This window comes from Notamacropus eugenii, chromosome 1 (assembly GCF_028372415.1).
Source record: "Notamacropus eugenii isolate mMacEug1 chromosome 1, mMacEug1.pri_v2, whole genome shotgun sequence".
Classification (NCBI taxonomy): Eukaryota; Metazoa; Chordata; class Mammalia; order Diprotodontia; family Macropodidae; genus Notamacropus; species Notamacropus eugenii.
In genome coordinates, this window is record NC_092872.1 from 448,678,020 (window position 1) to 448,699,179 (window position 21,160).

General features: G+C 40.9%; 1 long non-coding RNA gene across 2 annotated transcripts in view; it reads left to right on the plus strand.

Annotated features, from left to right (window-relative positions):
* Positions 1 to 15,367: 15,367 nt before the first annotated feature.
* LOC140526634 (uncharacterized) overlaps positions 15,368 to 21,160 on the plus strand; it is a 31,439-nt gene continuing 25,646 nt past the window's right edge. The window contains exons 1-3 of one of the 2 annotated variants that reach the window (XR_011974455.1): positions 15,369 to 15,573; positions 18,221 to 18,383; positions 19,660 to 19,867. This is a non-coding gene — a long non-coding RNA (uncharacterized lncRNA). Of the gene's footprint in view, positions 15,574 to 18,220; positions 18,384 to 19,659; positions 19,868 to 21,160 lie in introns of those variants that run through there. The other variant, XR_011974457.1, reaches the window with a different exon arrangement.

Consider the following 21,160-nt stretch of genomic DNA (forward strand, 5'->3'; position numbering starts at 1 on the left):
CTCCCTTCTTTTACCTTCTACTTCCCTTCCCTTCAAACCAACCCCCTTCCGCCCCCACCTTCCTCCTCCTCCCTCTTCCCCCTCCCCCAGGCCGGAGCTTTGTTAGTTACTGTGGCTCCCCAGTAAATTCATTTGGAGTCCTCCAGGGTTTTAAATCTCTCATTTGGCCAACAACGAGGTCTGAAAAGATTGCAGTTCATTTCGACCCGGAGTGGATGGAAGGCTCATTTACTGGCTGCAGGCAACTCAATCAGGCCTGCGCTGATGACGGAGTGACTTGTTCAGACCGCCAGTCAATATGTGTCGCCCATGATAGAATGTCAGCATCCCACAGCCGCTCCTGTCTCCCACGGCCGGCCCTTTTTTCATTTGGCCTGATCAATGTTATTAAAAAAGCACCGAGGAGTTCCTTAACTTCTCTGCCACTGCCTGGCCCCAGCTCTAATTCATTAATTTATTGGTCCAGTGTATGGATATATTTAAACACAACTCTCTCAGATTTCCACATGCCTTCCTCCCTAACTGCTCCCCTTAACAGAGCCAGAGCGATCCCCCAGATCATAGAGACATTTGGGGGCATAATTATATCAGCAACAGAGTGCCCAACAAGGAGCATCATCAGACCAGAAGCCAGGAAACTTGGTTTCAAATTCCTGATCTGTCATAACAAACCACGTGACTTTGGCTGTCACTTCTCTGAGTCTCAGTTTCCTCCTCTGTAATTTGAAGGCATTGGATTGGATGGCCTTTAAGGATCCTTCCTTTTTTAAGATCCTTCCAATTCTAGTATTGTGTTCCACCATTCTGTCCTCATCTCCTTCCATCTGTTACAGTCCATATTGTATGTAACATTCTATGGTACTTTATCAGTCTTTGATCTTATCCCAGGAAACATGGGTGCTCTCCCTCTGCAGGACTGAGCCCAAGAGAAAGGGAGTAGGGCGGGATGGGGTTGGGGTTAGGAGAAAGAGTGGCAGAAAGCAAGACATTGTTAGAAGTTCTCAATCTTGACTGGGCTTCCCCCTCTTTCAAATCTTGAGTGTGTGTGCATGCACATGCAGGCATTGGGGTGAGGCAGAGTGGAATTAATAAAGGTAGGCAAGATGACTTCGAGAAAAACTATTGAGGAGATGGGTGTTGGTGTAAATTTCAAAGGACCAAACAAATAAAAATGTTTACGTTAAAGCAGGAGGGAATGTGGGTTGACATAAGGAAGAACTGCCTGACTGTAAGAAGAATTAAGTAATAGGACTAGTTGAGAGAGATGGGGATTTTGTGAGAGACAGGGTTAGAAAATCTCCTTCCCCACCTCTCAGAAACCTCAGAATAGTTCTAATAGCAATAGCTGCTATGCCCATGGCGCTTTAAGGTTTACAAATCACTTTCCTTATATTACCTCTATGAAGGAGATGTTGGAAGTGGACCCACATCCCCTTCACAGACTCAATACACTTACCCCACCTCCCTGCCTTTGCTTGCATTCCACTCTATATGTGCAATGGCCTTCCTCCCCCTCCTCCCTGTTGAATTCTTACCCATCCTTGAAAGTCACATTTAAATGTCACCTACTCCAGGAAGCCTCCCAGATCCATCAACCAGTCAGTAATGACCTTTTCCCCCTTGGACCTCAAATTGTCCTTTATTCTACAACTAACCAATGAACTTATCAGGTATTATTGCATATCCCAGTTATTTTAGTGGTCCTTCTTCATGTCACTGTGGTGTGGAAATGAGACTTGTGGAGATTCTTTTAAAAATAATAATTTGTATTAATGTCTTATGTTTTGCCACCAGACATTTTCAAGTCTATCAGGCAAGCCTTGGCACTTTTGGGTCTTGTAAGCATAAAAATAATTAAGCAAAAGCAACCAATACAATCATCTTGTCTGATAATGTACTCAACATTCTGTCCCCATAGTTCCCTATCTCTGCATCGGAGCAGAGACCTGTGCTTCATTAACTGTTACTCCCAACTAAGATAGGTCATGTTATAATGTAATTATATCCTCATAATTAGAATAGCTTCCTTTTGCTTTTTATTCTACTTATATTTTTGTAATCATTGTGTATATTAGTCTCTTAATTCTGCTTCCTTTCCTCTGGATCAATTCATACAAATCTAGCCAGTTTTTTCTTCTGAACTTATTTGCCATTTTTTATTGCACAGTAATATTTTATTTTATTCATAAACCACACTGTGTGAAGCTACCCTCCAATCAAGGGACATTCATTTTGTTTCCTTTGCTGCTATAAGCAAAAAATGTTGCTTTGAATGTCTTGCCCTCTCCTCCCCACCTCCCACCACCATCTTTGATTTGCTTACATTATATGCCTAGCTGTGGCATCTTTGGGTCAAAGAGCATGAACAGTTGAAATATTTTTCTTGACTAATTCCAAATTATTTTTCACAATGGTAGGGCCAACCTCACAGCTCCACCCACAGAGTATTGATGACCATGTTTTCCCACAGTTCTTCCAACTCTGAGTATTTATATTTTCTGATAATTTGCTGTGTGTGAGGTGAAATCTCAGAGATATTTTTATTTTCACTTCTTTCATTAGTAGTGACTTGGAACATTTTTCATATGGGCACTGATAGTTTACAATTCTTCCTTTGAAAACAATTCATCTCCTTTGAACATTAATCTACTAGAGATGACCTTGAGGGATCCTGGGTCCTTAAAGGTGCTGCAAATGAAGCACCAAGTCTGCCCTATCACCCTAAAAAGACTATGTGGTAGGCACAGGGATGTCTCAGGATCAGGCTAGCTAAGCCTGCAGAGGCTTGTCACCAGGGGTTGAATTTTTGTGGCCAGAACAATGCTCAAAAACCATCTGCTAAGTTGTAGGAAGGTTTCTGTTTATATCAATTGCCTACACTAATGAAATCATAGACCCTTGTAATTATCTAAACTTTTGTCTAGAGGTAGCTAGGTTTTGCAGTGGGGAAAGTGTTGGGTCTAGAGTCAGAAAGATCTGAGTTCAAATCCAGCCTAAAATACCTCCTCACTGAGTGGCCCTGGGCAAGTCAACTTGATTTCTATCTGCCTCAGTTTTCTTAACTGTAAAATGAAGATGCTAACAACACTTACTTCTTAAGGTAGTTGTGAGAATTGAATGAGATAATATTTATAACGTTCTGAGTATGGTGCCTACACATAGTAGGTGCTACATCAATGCTTATTTTCTTTCCACCACTAGAGTATGATCTACATGAAATCATATCTTATCTAAGCTTTATATATCTTTCCAGTACCTGGCACAGTGTTCTGTTTAATAATTGTCTGTTGAATGAATACCTTTGATTTTTGGAGCCTGAGGTCAGAATTTCCATATTTTGAATTTATCATGGATGACCAGGAACTCTAGGCCATCCTGTGCCACTGAACCATCTTGGAACTAAGCAGAAGAAGAGATAATCCTGCTTGTACTCAATCTCTCGACCTTCCCTCTGGTTTTCTAATTTGGGATCTTTGTGGTCTGGATATGACACATCTCAATGCCCCTTCCTCTGTCTTTATCCTGCAAAAGGCCTCAGTTTCAGTCCCAGCTCTGTCAACCCACTATTTGATTTTTGGGCACATCCTCTCTGGGCCTCAGTTTCCTCATTTGCATAACAAAGGAATTGGACTAGATGATCTCTAGGTCTTTTTAGCTCTAATATTCTATATTATAGATCTCTTCTGGCTCTAAAAGTCTATACTGTATATTCTAGATTTCTGAGTTTTAAGGTCCTGTTTAGCTCTAAAATTCCATGGTCTAACATTCAGCGCCTTCCAGCTCAAACTTTTTATGTCTCACAGTTAGAACCTTTAATTTTTCAATAATATGGAGGAAGGGAGCTTCTTTTTAGAACTTTTTAGAACTGGGAGATTCCGGAAGATGGAGAGGTGTGTCTTTAGATTTCAAGTTGGGAGTCATTGTTTGGTCAATTGGAGCAGCATTTATGGTCTACTATGTGCCAGACACTGTGCAAAGTGATCACAGGAGACTGATAATTACAAAAATCAATGCCTGCTCTCAAGGAGCTCACAGTTTAAAGAGGGAGAAAACAGGCAAACAGTTATTTACAAACAAGATATAAACAGAGTAAATTAGAGGATGTCTCAGAGGGAAGGCACAAAGATTAAGGAGGCCCGGGAAGGACTTCTTGTAGCAGGTGGGACTTTACCTGAGACTGAGGAAGGGAAACTAAGAGGCAGAGATGAGGATGGAGAGTGCGCCAGTCATGGGGACCAGCAGGTGAACGCTCCCAGTCAAGAGATGGAGCATATTGTATGAGGAATACTAAGGAAGCCAATGTCACTCATAGTTGTGTAGCTAGAGGGGAGTAAGGTATAAGAAGGCTGGAAGATGGGAGGGTACCGGGTTGCAAAGGGCTTTGAAAACCAACCAGAGGATTTTATATGATCCTGGAGGCAATAGGGAGAATACCAGAGTTTGTTTAGTAGGGAGGGTGGTATATGCTCAGACTTGCACTTAGGAAAATCAGTCTGATGGATCAAGGCAGGATGAACTGGTTTAGGGAGAGACTTGAGGCAGGCAGACCAAGCAGCAGGCTAGTGAAATAGTCTGGTCATCTTGTTATGATGAGGGCTAATATCACGGTGATGTTAGAGGACAGAAGGGGGCTCTGGAATTGGAAAATGGGGTGTTGCTGCCCAGAAAATGGCTTTGAAATCATGCTTCCTTTATCTCTCTCACTGTCCCCCTTCCAAAAAAGAAACCCATTAGGGCAACAGCATAAGTATAGGGAGATGTCCTACCCAGGGGAAAATGGATCTTTATAATTATGTTATTGAAAAGCTGTTCTCTCCCATCGTATTTAAGGTGATTTTTATTATGATGTTGAGATGAGTTTCTTAAAGAAGAAACTCACATTTTATTGTGTGGAGCCTTGGGCCAGTTTGATAGCCTATTTGAAGAAGAAGGATGCTTTATGGGACCCTATAAAAGCTGATGACCCCACTCACATGTGTTTAATGAAATAAGGAGGAGCCTTGGTTATGTTATCAATAACCTTCAGCTCCATCTGCGCTCTGGCCCGACTCCAGCTGGGACCCTGAAGGCTCCGAAGATGTCGGGGGAGAAGGAATATCAAAGGAGGGAGCTGTGGGCCCTTTAAACCCTTCCCTGCACAAAGAAAGGAGGGCCTAAGGGAAGACTAGACTTCGTGGTAGAACCTTGAACAGATCACTTCCTTTCCAGGCTTTGGTTTCCTGCTCTATCACATGCAAGACTTGGACTAGATCCCTAAAGTTATTTCTCTCTATGCCTTTCTATGGCTCAGAAATCATAGTTTGTTCCAATTTCTGTTTTCACACCTGAGGAGGATAGGTGTCTGTCTGTGGAGAACCAAACAAAGTGGAGACAGGGATTGACTTATATTAGAGCAGAGGAATATGCAGAGGGTGGGACACAAGCAATAATGTTCTGACCATCAGGGACACCTCAAATGCCAACCAGGAAAGGATAATGGGATGTTTATTCCTGGGACTCCTCAGAGGGAGAGAGTTTTGTCTCCTGGAGAGTATTTAAAGAGAGTGGGTGGGACCGCAGGACCTCTTGATGTCCTTTCCAGATGTAGAATGGTTTTGTTCTTTGCTAAGTACTTTTAGAAATATCATCTCATTTGATCCTCACAACAACTCTGGGAGGTAAGTGATATTATTATCCTCATTCTACATTTAGGGAAACTGAGGCAGATAGCTATTAAATGACCTCCCCCCCTCCATGTGTCATGAAGATACTAGTGTCTGAACTCAGATTTGAGCTCAGGTCTTGGTGACCCTAGTTCCAACGTTCTGTTTGCTGGGCCACCTAGTTGTCTCTAATTCAATAAGCATTTATCATGAGACTATTAACACTGGAAAAACATAGACAAAAACATTCTATTGGGGGAAATGCCATGTACACACTTACAAAGGGGAAAGGGAAGAGAACATACATTTATATAGCACCTATTATGTGCCAAGTATTGTGCCAAGTGGTTTTTTTTAAATAAATATTATCTCATTTGATCATCACAACAGTCTTAGGAGGTGGGTGCTATTATAAGAAAACTGAGGCAAACAGAGGATAAGTGACTTTCCCAGGATCACACAGTTAGGAACACAGATTTCTGCTTCTTACACTCTGTCCACTCTACTACCAGCTGCTTCTATACAAAGTCCATGTCAAATGAATACAATGTGATTTGGGGGTAGGGGGCACTAGAGAAAGGGGGAATCAAGACAGACCTTGAAGGTGGTGTTGCTTGAGCTAAGTTTTTCAGGGAGTGAAGAATTCTCAGAGGCAGAGGAGAAGAGAGTGTATTACAGGCATGGGGAACTGTCTATGCAAAGTTAGGGAGGTGGGAAATGGAATGACATGTATAAGGAATAGCAAGTAGGTCCCTGTATCTGGAACATAAAGGGCAATAATGTGAATTCAGCTTGGAGAGTTAGTTTTGAGTCAGATTGTGAAGAACTTTATGCAAAAGAGATGACTTTGCATTTTATCTTCATGATAGTTAACATTTATGTAGCACTTACTATCTGCCAGGAACTGTACTAAGTACTTTACAAATTTTGCTTCATTTGATCTTCACAACAATCCTGGGAGGTAGTTGCTATTCTTACTCCCATTTTACAGATGAGGAAACTGAGGATTTAGCAAAGCCTCTTTTACAGCGGAACGATATGGTGGGACTCGTACTTTAGAAATAGCAATTTAATGGCTTTATAAAGGATGGATTAGAAAGGGAAGACATTGAAAGCAAGGAAACCAATTAGGAAAGGTGTGGTCAGTCCCTAAAGATGAACAGGTACAGGGTCTGATGGATGAAGGATGATGGTCCGATGGGTTGGTATCCTGATATTTGGAAAATATCAATTGTTAAAGTATAGTATAGGGGAATATAAGATGGCCTTGGGATGGAGATTTGGCAAATTGACTAGGAGCTGTTCCACTTTCCACATTGGCATAGCAGCCTATCTGTAAGTGCCCTTGTATGCCCTATACCAAAAGGGCCAACAAGTGCTTTAGGCAGAGAAGTAGATAGCACCAACTTCTCTACCAAGTCCCATCATCTTGGGTGTACCATCATCTTTGCTTCAAGTGATCTGGGGTAGAGAGAGGTGTGTGTGTGTGTGTGTGTGCGTGTGCGTGTGTGTGTGTGTGTGTGTGTGTTTGGGGGATATGGGGCAGAACAGAAGTGATGACTGTGGTTTCCTCTTCTCCTTTCCAGTTCCCATCTTCCTGTGATGCTCTGAGTGTAGGAGGCGTATGCATGGCCATGGGCACGTGATGGCTGGCGTGTTTGTCCCAACTGAGTGATGGCTGCCCGGCTGGCTGCCTCCCTGTGTGAGGGTAGAGCCGCTCCCCGCTAATGTCACTCATTATTCTTTATGACATAAATAGTGTTACTGCTCTGATATATTAGAGGATAATGAGCCATTATGATCTAAGCGCTAGTTAGTGAGACACATTGTTTGCTAGTAACCTGTTTTTTGATGAGTAGTTGATGAACTCTATGACTGTTGGCAGGAATGGAGGAGACTGTCCAGAAGCTCCGGGGACAGAAGTACTGAGCAGGGCACCTATCACAATGGTATATGTAGGAAGAATATTGGATTAGGACTCCAAAGACTTGAGCTCTGGCCATTTCTCTTACTACCTGCATGACCCTGGGCAAGTCATTTAACTTATATTGGTCTGATTTTCCTCCTCTGTGAAATGAGGGTTGAAATCATTAGAGTTCAAACTAGACGGAATCTTAGAGATCTAGTCCAAATCATTCATTTTACAGATTAAATTTGATCAAAGAGTCTTAACTTGGGGTCCACGGACAGAAATCAATAGCTCCATGCACTTGGATGTGAAAAAAATTATATTTTTATTTCAATGTAATTGATTTCTTTTATGATCCTACGCATTTTATTTTATGGATTTAAAGACATTATTCTGAAAAGAGGTCCATAGGTTTCACTAGACTACCAAAGGGCCTATGACATTAAAGAAAGGTTAAGAAACTCCAGATTATACAGTTCCTGAGGTTCTATTCAGGCCTGACATTCTAGGATTCTATGACTATTGTGTCACCTTGAATGAGCCTTTTCTCCTTTATAGCAGATGATCTCAAAGGTCACTTTGAGCTTCAGTTCCTGAGATCTCAGGTTTGTACTTTCAAGTTCAGGGAAAGGTAGGTCCAAAGGCTTCAGAAGAGAACTGGGTAATATACTTGAGGCTTCTTTCTAAGCTACTTGAATACCTATGAGGAAGCAACCTGACAGCAGGGAACCTAAGCCATAATATTTTTAAAGACAAAAAGAAAAAGAAAAGAAAAGAAAAAAGAAGAGGAAAAAATCATCAAAACCTACCAATACATAAAAAATGAAAATATGTGCAATGTACCACACTTGGGGATCTCCCACAAGGAAGTAGAGGTGTTTTCTCATATTTCTTCTTTGGCACCATACTTAATCTTTACATTTTTTCAACATTCACTTTGGATTGTTTTGTGGTAGTTTTCTTAATTGACATTATTGTAGTCATCATATATATTGTTTTCTTGGCTCTGCTTATTTCACTGTATCAATTCATATAGATCACTCCATGCTTATCCATGTTCATTTTATTTGTCTTGTCTTTTTTTTTTAACAGTACAGTAATGTTCTAGCACATTCATATGCCTTGGTTTGTTTAGCCATGCTCCAATAAAAGGGCATCTACTTTATTTTCGGTTCTTTGTTGCCTCAAAAAATGCTGCTGTAATTATTTTGGTTCATGTGGGAACTTTGTTCTTCTCAGTGGTCTCCTTGGAGTATAAGCCTAGTAATGGAATCTCTGGACCAAAAAGGATGGGCATTTCAGTCACTTTATTTACATAATTTCAAATTGCTTTCCAAAATAGTTGTGTTGATTCATAGCTCCACCAAAAATGTACTAGTGTGCTTATCTTTTCTTAGTACCTTCCCTCTGAGAATATCTCCAATTTACCTATATATATGTGTGTGTATATATATATGTTTGTATTTTATCTCCCCCATTAAACTATGCAAGTCACTTGAACCATGTTAACCTCAGTTTCCTCATCTGTAAAATGACCTGGAGAATAAAATGGCAAACCACTCCAGTAATTTTGCCAAGAAAACCCCAAACGGGACATGCCTGAAAGGACTGAACAACAATAATAAATGCTTGTTGATCTCTTTGTCTTCCGACAACGTTTCCACTGCTTGACTATTCCCATCTTTTGTTATCTTTGCTAGCCTGCAAGTGTGGGGTGACATCTTACAGTTGTTTAGATTTGCATTTCCCTTTTCATTAATGATTTGGAACATTCCATCATATGATTGGAAATAGTTAGCATTCCTTCTTTTGAGAACTATTTGTTCATATCCTCTGACCACTTATCTATTTGGGAATGACTTCTGGTCTTTTTCACACATTCTCTCCCCTCTCTCTCTGTCTGTCTCTCTGTCTTTGTCTCTCTCTCTCACTCTCTGTATACATATATATATATATATACATACACACATGTATATATATGTATATATATGTACACATATACATGTTTGTATATCTGTTAATTATCGATGTATCTTGGATACCAAATATTTATTTGAATAGTTTGATATAAGATTTTAATAGATTTTGGGTGGGGAATGGTATCCATAATACCTCTTTTGACTCAAGCCCCATCTAACTTCCTGGAAACTTCAACTCCACTCAGTTCCATGATAATAGACTAGGCAAGAACCACACAACAATTTAGTAAAATATTTAATTAGGGAACAATTGTGAGGTAAAACAATAGAAAAATATATCTCAAAGCCTTTTCTGAGGAGGTAGAACCTCTTCTCTGATTTTCACCATTGTAGACAGCTTCTGTAAGACTTGTACCTCTCAGATAGGGGAAAGGAAATATGGCTTAGATGCCGATATGGCTGAACCAAAGGTTGCCCAGCTTTGTTTACACAGTGCTTGGATCTACATTTGAAATTTCTATAGATTTTACTATCTCTCTCTAGTCTATAAATTGACTCTCAACTCCTTTAGCTCTTAGGGACATGATGGGTTATTGAATACTACCTTTGCAGTCTCAGATACACCTTTCCAAGACCCCCTTGTACTGATTTCTCTTCTGCTCCCCAGGGAGCTCCTTCCATTCACCCTATTATGCAGTCACCCAGTACTGGAGGCTCACATTCTTGTGGGAAATGGAGTCCTAGAAACTTTTCCTAATAATAACTCAATAATTCTCTGTGCTAAAGAATGCTATGAAATGTACTCTGTTCCTTAATTCCTTAACTCTATAGGAAATATAGTCCTCTTCCCATTGGAATGACTCCACTACATTCTACCCTCATTAAAAAAATGAGCAGTCCTGGCAAATTACACCTGGTATATGTAGTTGTGAATATATATCATACAGTATCCATTAATTTGCATGAAGTGTCATCACAGTCAATTATCCCAGATACATATGCTACATGCAGGTACATAGTACCTAACATCCAATTAAAGTTGCATTTAATTGAACACTTAAGTTACATGAAGAAAGATAGAACATTATATCATATGGTAGAGTTCTATACAAAACAACAAATAGGTCATGTGCATAACATATAAGACTTACAGTAGATCAGGCATAAAGATCGCAAGGCATATAGCATCATATTCAGGGGCTTCTTAAAGAAAATACCTCATATGTGTTCCATTTGTGGACACTCCTTGAATATATGCATAACATCTTCACATGTTGCTCCAGGAGCATCAAATACTAACCTAATCATTGGCCAGATAGTCCTGGTGACCTACTGTCACATCTTCACTCCTGTTAACTCCTCCATGCTGAGTGGGTCATTTTCCAAAGGCCCATTGGCCTTGGTCCTAATTTTGGGCCTATTGGCTCAGATGGCTCAGGCTCAATAGTACTGATGATTCCAGTGAGGCAGCCAATGTAGATGATGTTCCTCCATACATAGAAAATTAGGTAGGAAAGGAATAGTCTCTCAACTCTTCTGTCTGGCACAAGTTCCTCTTCAGTCTTGGCAGAGGCTTCTTATCCCCTGAGTATACCAACATGCAGCTTTTTATTTCTTCATTTAGTGACCATCCTTTGACACTTATGGTACATATGCAAATAGGGTTTGGCCCATCTTAACTCACTTCCATGACTGTCAATGAATCCTGTACTTCTCAGGGGAGTCCAACTAACTACTCTATGGGCATTAGATGGTTGTGATATACCAACATTTACAGAGCTCTCATCATTCTCCAGGGTTATTTTATGTAGAGATTGATAATTTAATCTCATTTGGGGGCATCTCTCCACCAGTCTGATACCTTGTGTTTTTATATTGATATGAATATCTTTTAAGGAGAACTCCATCATCTCCCTGGAGTTCTTGACAGTTCTTGAGGATCATACCATTGTTTATTTCAATCATGGATCCTCCAACTTGAAGTTGTAGAAAAATGGCAGGTCCTCTTCCATTGATTTCTCCTCAGTTGAGTGACATACTGGCTGTGAGTCTTCACATCTTCATTTCCTGACCCTTGAAAGCATAGCTCAATAGATAGCCTTGGATTTTTGTCCAAATGTCAAGGACACTAAAGCCTGGGGTATCATAGGCATACATTAGAAAAGCATTATGTTGATGCTACTAAGCCTTCTTTGTTTGCATCTCAGTCTTCAGTATATCCAGGAATTTTTTTAAAAATGTACTCTTGGTTGCCCAATCTTTTCAAATCAGTTCTTTTGTTTGCTATGTGGTTCTATCCAAGGGTTACATCATCTGAGCTCAGCATTTATCATCCATCTTCCAGCTTAAATTTGCTATTTTCCTCCCCCTCCAGTTTCCATTCCACTATGAGATCCAAGTAGAGAAACAAACAAATGTGAAGTCTAGAACATGAGAATTAACATAAAATACAGGTCCAGGTAACCTCACTGTGCTGATCACAGAGGACATAGGAACAGAGAATGGAGTCCAGAATCCTCATAACACCCTTAGAAGATATCATCCTATGGAGAGGACTATACTAGCTTTACCATCAGATCCAGAATGTTTATCTCTCCCATATAGAGGAGTTGAGTCCTTTCTGATAAAGGACATTTTTTTTCTTTTAATGCCAGATGTGCCTACTCAAAATCAGTTCAATAGCTGTGTGCCACGGACCCTCTAGATGTTCTGGACCACTTTTCAGAAATTCCTATTCAGGCATTGGTTACACTCAAAGGATGTCTTGAGGTCCTTTCAACTCAATTCTTTGTGATTTTGTACCCTGTGGTTATAACATCCTATTTCCTAGGACTCAGTACTGCTCTAATTTTATGTTCTAAGGCATCATCTATTGCTAGCATTTATGTATTCTGTAACCTAACATTCTATCTGTGTTCTAAGATCCTTTCCATCTCTTACATTCTTATGTTCTAGCATTCTCTATTCCAAGGTTGCATCTTTATAATTTCTGTCCCCTTATACTTATTTATTCCACTCTACTAGCCCAGAGTATTCATAAGCAGTTGGGGCAGACTGTCATTCCCATCATCTTGAGGACAGGAGAACTGCAGAATTGTTTATTTATTCACCAGTATTATAGCTCCCAGAACTAGCACTAACAGTATGTGATGGGGCTGCCAGGCATTGTCTCTCTCCCCTCCCAGGTATGAGGATGTAGGGAATCCTGACACTTATTACCATCTTTGTTTAGGTCAGCCTCATATATTTTGCTCTAGTATTGTGGTTCTCAGGCCTTAATTTGTATAGTTCTCTTTTGTTTATATTATTTTACTGTCCTTCCTGATAGGAGGATGCTCTAATTGTTGCTGAGGATGAAGGATAGAAGTAGAGTGGACTTGGTCTGTACTATCTGCAACTGTTCTTATTTCAGTATCATCAAGGAACAAATATGTCTCCATCTGTGTCTTCAGATGCATCCTGCCTTTTATCACTGGCCTGGTTGCATTGTGGATTTTGCTCCTCCATCATAGAATGTTAGAGTGGGAGGGACCTTAAAGATCATTCAGTCCAAGTTCCTTATTTTATAAAAGAAGCTACAGCCCAGAGGAGGGGAGGTGACTTACCTAAGGTCACATAGCTAGTTAGTGGCATGGTAAAGACTCAAATCTAGGTCTTTTAATTTCTAATCCACTGCTTTTCCTTCTGTTCACTGCTCCATGTGATAGACTTTGAGGCTCCAGACTGAGACATCTCCCCAAAAGGAATTCATGAGGATAAGGAAAACTAGGGAAGAAAATAAATAACTTAGGATTGCTAGGGACCAAGCAAAATCTGCCCTTCCATTCCAAAATTGAGGAGAGCTCATACAATCTTGGGAACCAGTTGAACTCCTTTGGGAATCAATGTAGGGGAGGAAGAATCAGAAGCTCAGCCTAGACTCCTAACCTCCCAGGACTCTTGTGAAAAAAGCATTTTGTAAACCTTTAAAATCTTACAGAATTGGGTATGATGATGATAATAATCATTAGAGTGGAAGATAATATCAGATGTAACTATTCAAATAAACTGATTCCTTGAAAAGGGCTAGAAGAGATGAGCTTGGGACCAAGAGGTAGGGTGGGAGAGAAGCAAGTCTCAGGTGCTGGTAGCAGAGTTAAAATCTGTTTTGTCACCCCGTGACCAGTTGTGTTAAAAGTCTAGAATTATTTTTGGAGTTCCTGGATGGTCACAGGAAGGGAAGGTGTTGGATTTCTAAGGTCTTTTCCAGATTTAACGTCCTATATAATGTACCTTATAAGGTTCTAGAGTGAATATATTATATTAGGGCAGGATACCTTCTCCCAATTATGTTGGGTTGGTTCATAGTAGGAAAAAAATTGCATCTCAGAGTGGAAGGGGCCTTAGAGATCATTTAATCCAACTTCCTCATTTTACATATGATAACATGGTTAAGTGATTTATGAGAGATTAGACAGTTTGTAAACGGTAGCTCTGGAATCTCAAGTCCTACGACTCCAGGTTCAGTGGTCCTTGTTCAGTGCTATCCTGATGCCATGAGCAGAATGAATGGCCCTAGAACTTTGCTTCTAGCTCCTTGTCCCTATTGTCACCCCTTCTCAGGAAGAGTTGCCTGTCAGCTGCTTGGTGTTAGTTTTGTCATCAGGGGAGTGATCAGCACCATGGCCAGTGGAGGTGGTGAAGCTATTCTCAGGAGGCTGATTCACCTGAGACCACTTCCTGGAGCAACAGATAACAGCAGAGTCCTTTCTGCTTAGTACGCTGTTGCACTGGTAGCATTACTGGGGATATTTAAGGAAGGAGTGCTGCTGAAAGATTTAATTAGGTGGGCCAACTTTTGTGCCTTTAGGTAGCTTGTACTTATCTTAGAGTAAGAGTAAGATCCAAGTGAATCTTTGGGAGAATGGAAAGGATTCTGCTCCATTTTTAAAAATAAGCATATCTGATTTGGGCACTTCTCAGTGTCTCTTCTTTGTCTTTTCACTAACCTGAAGGGAAACTTCCAGTAGAGAGTAGGTGTGCATGTGTCTCTCTCCTTAACTAAGGGTCCAGTGTCTTTTGGCAGTTCTTGGTCCCATCTCTGCGGTGGCAAAGAGTCAGTGTTCTGGTTAGGTCTTACTGTAGAAAAGGCCTTAATAGAGAACTTCAGCTATATTTCTGAAGGCTTTGTGTTTGGTACTTAATACATGGCTTTGGGAAAACAGGTGAGCTGACAATAGATAATAGCTAGGAGATTTAGGGAAGAGGAATAGTTCTTTGAATATAATGACTGGCAGCAACTATAGAGCATTTTTTATTTCCAGAGACATATTCAGGCCCATGGAAGCTTTGGACACTTGGAAAGGACATTTATCTATGCATCATTTGGAATCAATCAGCAACTCAACAAGCATTTATTGAGTAATTACTATTTACTAGGTGCTTGCTATGTGCTAGGCAATGTGCTAAGCATTGTGGATACAAAGAAAGGCAAAAACACAGTCTGCCCTCAAGGAACTCTCAGTCTAGTTGGGGAGAGAATAGGCAAATAATTATGTACATATCTAAATAAATGAAAGTTACCCTAGAAGGAAGGCACTAGCGGTTAGGTTGTAAAATATGGGATCTGAGCTATTTTTATTGACATTTTTAATTTACTTTTGAGGGCCTACATTTTAAGTTCTGAACTGTCTCCTTCCCCCCATCACCACCCCAAATTAAAGAAGGCTACTATCTGACACAGATCAATGTAAAACAATACTATACATACTTCTATTTATTGGTTATTCTTCTGGAGGTGGGTAGCATCTTCCTTCATAGGTCTTTATATTTGATTTAAGTATTTATAACACTCAGAATAATTGGTCATTCACCGTTGTTCTTCAAACAATGTTTCTGTTCGTGTTAGCAATATTCTCTTGGTTCTGCTCATTTCACTCTTCATTTTTTCATACAAATCTTTCCATGTTTTTCTAAAATCAACCAGCTCATCATTTCTTATAGTACAGTAGAATCCCATCACAATCCTATTTCACAGCTTTTTTAGCCATTCCCCAACAGATGAGCATTCCAACCTGAGCCATCTTGAAGGAGGTCGGGGAACCCAGGAGCTGGAGATGAGGAGGTATAGTATTCCAGGCATGGGAATCAGTTAGTCAAAAGTCAGAAAATGGACTGTCCTATTCAAGGAATAGCAAGGATGCCAGTATAGCTGTTTTTTAGAGTCTGTGGAGGGAAATAAAGTATAGGAAAACTGGAAAGGAAGGAAAGGTCCAAGTTGTGAGGGGCTCTAAATCCCAAACTGAGGAATTCCTATTAATCAAGGAGGTAATAGGGAACCACTGGAGCTTACTGAGTAGAGATGGGTTGGCACAATCAGATCTGTACTTTAGGAAAATCACTTCAGTAAATGAAAATGGGATGGACTGAAGTTGGATGAGACTTGAAGCAGGAAGAAAAACTGGAAGGCTAGTTTAAGAAGTCCCAGTGAACCTCTTTGAGGTGGGCATGGTTCTATATGCTGCCTATGGGAAGATGACCTGGATAGTCATGTATGTGTCTGTTTTCTCTCCCTTTGACACCTTGTACGCTGATCTTCAACATATTTGAAGCACAGAATATGGGCTAAATGTCCATGGTTCTCTGGGAATGAAAAGATAAAAGTTGAGTGGTCTCTGATCTCAAAGAGAATACCAAGGAATTAAACATAAACTATATTTGAAGTACCTCTAAATACCTCATGGAGCTGGGATAGCAGGAGCTGAGGGTTAGTCTTCTAATACAGAAGAGTTTATGATGTTAGTTTCTCATTTCCTCAGTTGTTCCTTTGATAAGACAATTGTTTGAGATTCTGCCCCATCAAATTTGGAGCATGTAAGGCCCCTAGATGTAACATTGCCCCCTACCACCATCAGAAAGAGTCAGCTTGTGTGTATATCTACATGCAATTGTGCCATATGGGAACCTGGGACTGAACAGATTTACAGTTAAGGCCAATAATGGTTCCACCACATACCTTTCTAGGACTCTACTCTGCTTGGTGGAAAATCTTTTTGATGACCAAAAGGGGGCCTGAGGTGGGAGAGGACAATCCAAATAGCCCTCTTTTCTGCCCTGTACTTGAACCGGTTGCAATAAGCATAAAGGACAACAGTTGACTGAGAACCTGTAGATCGGAGAAAGGGATAGGAACAACTAGGTAGCATAGTGGATAGAGAGCACTGGGCCTGGAGTCAGGAAGATGAGTTCAAATACAACATCAGACACTTACTCTCCGTGTGACACTAGGCAAGTCACTTAACCCTGTTTGCCTCAGTTCCTCATCTCTAAAACGACCTGGAGAAGGAAATGGCAAACCACTCCAGTGTCTTTGCCAAGAAAACCCCAAGTGGGGTCATGAAGAGTCAGATACAACTGAAAGGACTAAACAACAACAAAATAGTGGAGTTAGGATGATATCAGGACCACCTGGAGATATTTATGTGAGCCATTACTAGGAGAACTGTTATTTCTTTCCTTTTCTTTCTTCTCATCTTGTTACCTTCCCTCTACCCCTTGATCGCCATCTACTCTTTTCCCTCTTCTCCCAAATCCCTGACATCTTCCTCCCATCTCCTTTGCTTTCTCCTTTGTTCTTTGGGTTCTATCCTCCTCTCTTTTCCTTCCTCTTGATTTTGTATTTCCCCCTCACTTTCCTCTTCTCCCTTTTCTCTCCTCTATAATTACTCTTACAATAACGACCTGAATTTCTGTGGTAGTTTCAGGTTTACAAACACTTTTTACACAATAGCACTGCAAAGTTAGTAGTTCAGATTTTATCACCCCCATTTTTCAGATGAAGACACTGAGACTCAAAGACTGGAAGGGACCTACTCAGGGTCACACAGGAAGTTAATTGGCAGACCTGGGGCTAGAGCCAGCATTACTCTACTCACCTTACCTAAAATCCTAACTGCTGTGGTTGGACTGACATTATGGACTGGGTAATTCCTCAGAGTGAGGAGACCTGAGAATGAATCAATCATCCCTGCTCTGCTCCCTAAAGCTTGTTTAACCCTCGGCAAGTTGCTTCACTCCTCTTGATCTGAGTTTCATCTGAGAACTCTTTGAGGCCCCCCTGGCTTTGATATTCTATGTTCTATGACTGGAAGGGTCTCAAACTCAGTCTCGGGTTGTGTGGAGCCCTTAGACTGAGACATATGTTGAGGACCCAAGAAAACTAGAATACCAGAATGTAAGAGCTGGAAGGGACCTTAGATAGTATCTAGTCTAACTCCCTAACTTTACAGATGGGAAAATTTGAATCCCAGGTCCACAGGAAGGAAAGAAACGTTTATTAATCACCTCCTCTGTGCCAGACAGCATGCTAAGTACCTTACAAATATTATCTCATTTGATCATTTAAACAACTCTGGGAGGTTGATGCTGTATCATTTCCATTTTACAACTGAGGAAACTGAGGCAGACAGAAGCAAAGTGATTTACTAGGAGTCACATAGAGCTAGTAAGTATCTGAGGTTGGATTTGATGTCAGGTCTTCCTGACTTCATGTCTGATGTTCTAACCACTGTAACTCCCAGCTGAGTATTATCCTAGCTAGTGAGAAACAAATCTTCTGACTCCAAACCCACAGCGCTTTTCACTACCCCACCCTAGAAAGTCAGAGGGCCCCAATCCCACCCCAAAATCCAACTGACAAGGCTAATAGACACAGACCCTGAGATCCCTTTTGGTGGGGGGTCTCTAAAGAGAGTCTTGCTTTAACCTGGTAGGAGCTGGGGATATTGTAGGGCACATGGATCTGTGTGAAGTGGAACAAGTTTGGAATGAGCCCACAAAGGATCTTACAGCCCTGGCCTGCCCTGTCCTTGGCTCCTGGGAGCTCAGACACTTGGCCTCACCAAAGAGTATACTTGAAGAGAGCTCAAATTAAAGGTAAGTAATTCCCCCTTTTCCTACCTTGAAATTCCTATTGATTTCTGACCTAAATAGAAATTTCCATTGATTTCTTGTCCCTTCAGATTAGTTTCCTCACCATGTGGCCTTTTGCGTGTAATATTCCCTCGCTTTATGGGGTTTCAGGTCGGATTTTGCATTCCCCAATAACTCTTCTCAAGGTGACACCAACCCTGCCAGACCCCAGGCCTATACTAGCAGCTTAGTGGGTCCTATGGAGAGAGCACTGGACAGGGAATCAGGAAACCCACATTCATGATCCAGCTCTGCCACTTACTGGCTATTTGCCTTCAGGCTAACCACTCCCCTCTTGTTAGGCCTTAGTTTCCTCATCTATAAAATGGGGATGATAATGCTTATATTCCTGCCTCCCAAAATCAAATTTTAAAGCAGTGTAGAGATGCAAGTTGTTATTATTATTATTATAAAATGATGACAATTATTGTTATTATCCCTTGGGCAGGGTTGACTTCCTTGTATCAGTTTCTGCTGGGTAGGAATAATAAGGAGTTTATAGAGTGAGGTTAAGGGGAGGATAGAGGACAAACCAGAACAGAGTCCTTCAAGTAGGGTGTGGGGTCAGAGATGGGCACAGCTCTCTCCTTCCCTTCTCCTCCCTATCCTGGAATGTGTGTGGATGAACATTTGGGTGTGGGAGAGTATTGCTGAGCCTTATAAGCAGCACATGGCCTTATCTGTGTCTTTACTTTGTAGGGGCTGTGATGCCATCTTATGCTCCTTGGAGGCAGAGGCTGTATTGTTTCTGTCTTTATTTCACTAGTGGGTACATGAGTGCCTAGTGATTGGTTGACTTCACTACAAAGGCTTTTAGACGTGATAACCAAGCCATATTATGGTATCATGGGAGGCAATGTGGTGTAACAATGGATGGATGCTTGGATTTAGCACCTAGGTTCAGATCTCAGCACTGCTTTCTACTTGTATGTCCTTGGGCACACAGCATCACTTCCCTAAACCTTACTTTCCTTATTTATGAACTGAGGAGAATGGACAAAATGGCCTCCAGGGTCCCTTCCAATTCCAAATCTATGTTTCTCTGAGGTAACCTGGTTCAATAGATTCTTCTATGGGCCATTTAGCACTCTGGGAACCTTGGGTTTGAGTCCTAGAAAGGTACCTTGCAAACATGCTTCTAGTCAGAAGGAGGACTGGGAGAGAGTATATGGAAGCCCCATTGTAAATCTCTTCACACATCCAGGAAAACTTAAACCATTTTCTTTTTTGTTTTTGTCAGGGAGTTGGAGAGGAGGAATACTGGGTCTGCCTATCTTGCTCAGGCTGGAAGTACAACAGCCCCTCATAGGCACAGATTAATAGGAGTTTTGATCTACTTTGTGCCTAGCTCCCCATTCGTAGAGGCTCCTACTTCTGGTTCTTATAAGTTATGTGACCCTAAGACAAGCCATATTTCCTGGGTCTCCATTTTTTCCTTTGTAAAACAAACATAGCCTTCACACAATCTACTTCACAAAGTTCTTACGAAGAAAGTACTTTGTAAACTGTTCTTAAAGAAGTAGTAACTGTTGTGATTACAAAGGTTGGTCCCATCTGGATACAAGAGTTTTTCATAAGTCCATTGGTCCCTTAATAACTCCTTCCGCTCACTCCTTAAGGGGACACACAATGCTATCCTGGTCAGGCCAGATTAGAGACTCAACTCCATTGTACCCCCTGATTGTTCTATGACATAAAAGAATAGTCCCCAAGAAACTTAGATGCAATATAAAGGAGGTTTAATCAAAAAAAGAAATTTCTGAAGCCCAGATCAGTGGAGACCTGCTTGTTTTTCATCACATTCCCCTACACAGAGCGAGGGTCCAAGAGTGGATCAAGGGAGGCTTCAGAGGGGGCATGACCTGGTCTCCTGGGAAAGGGGCCAGCTGGTTCTGGGGAAGGGTACTCAGTTCTGATAAGAACATTAGGACATTCATTTGAGTAAAGATTGAAAGAGTGAGGAGTAAGAGAGGTCAGGAAGGAAACAATCATCCTAATGTATGGGGGGGATAGTGATGAAGCTGATAAAGCTCCTTGAATCAGAGAACGTGGATTCAAATCCTATCCCTCAGTCATGATTCTGGTGTAAGAACTATGATCTAATAACCTGGGATCATATAACAGCTCTTCCACCTAAAAGATGTTTGACCCTGGCCAACTTATCTCCCAGTTTTCAAATATTTGGAGGGTTTTTATGTGGAACAGAGATTAGACTTGTTTTACCTGTGATGAGAGGTCAAGGATCTCAGAATGACGATGTTCAGACTGGCAAAAACAACCCACCCAGTTCAAACTGAGTAAAACAGGCTGAGACTGACTAAAATGAGTTTAAACCTGTCCAGACCAGTTCAAATCAGCCAAAACCAGTTAAAGCCAGTTTAAACTGGGGGAAACAGTTAAAATTACCCCAAACCAGGAAAAAAAACAGTTAAAACCACCCCAAACCAGTTAAAAACCAGGTAAAATTGGAAAAAAAAGTTAAAACTTCCCCAAACTAGTTAGAACTGGAAAAAAACAGTTAAAACTACCCTAAACTAGTTCAAACCAGAAAAAACAAAACCAGTTAAAATGACCACAAACCAGTTAGGACCAGAAAAAAAAAGAACCAGTTAAAATCTGTTCAAACCACCCCAAACTAGTTTAGTTTAAACTGCCCCAAATCAGTTAAAGTCAGGAAAAAAACAGTTAAAACCAAAAAAATAGTTAAACCCAACCAAAATCAGTTTAAACCACCTCAAACT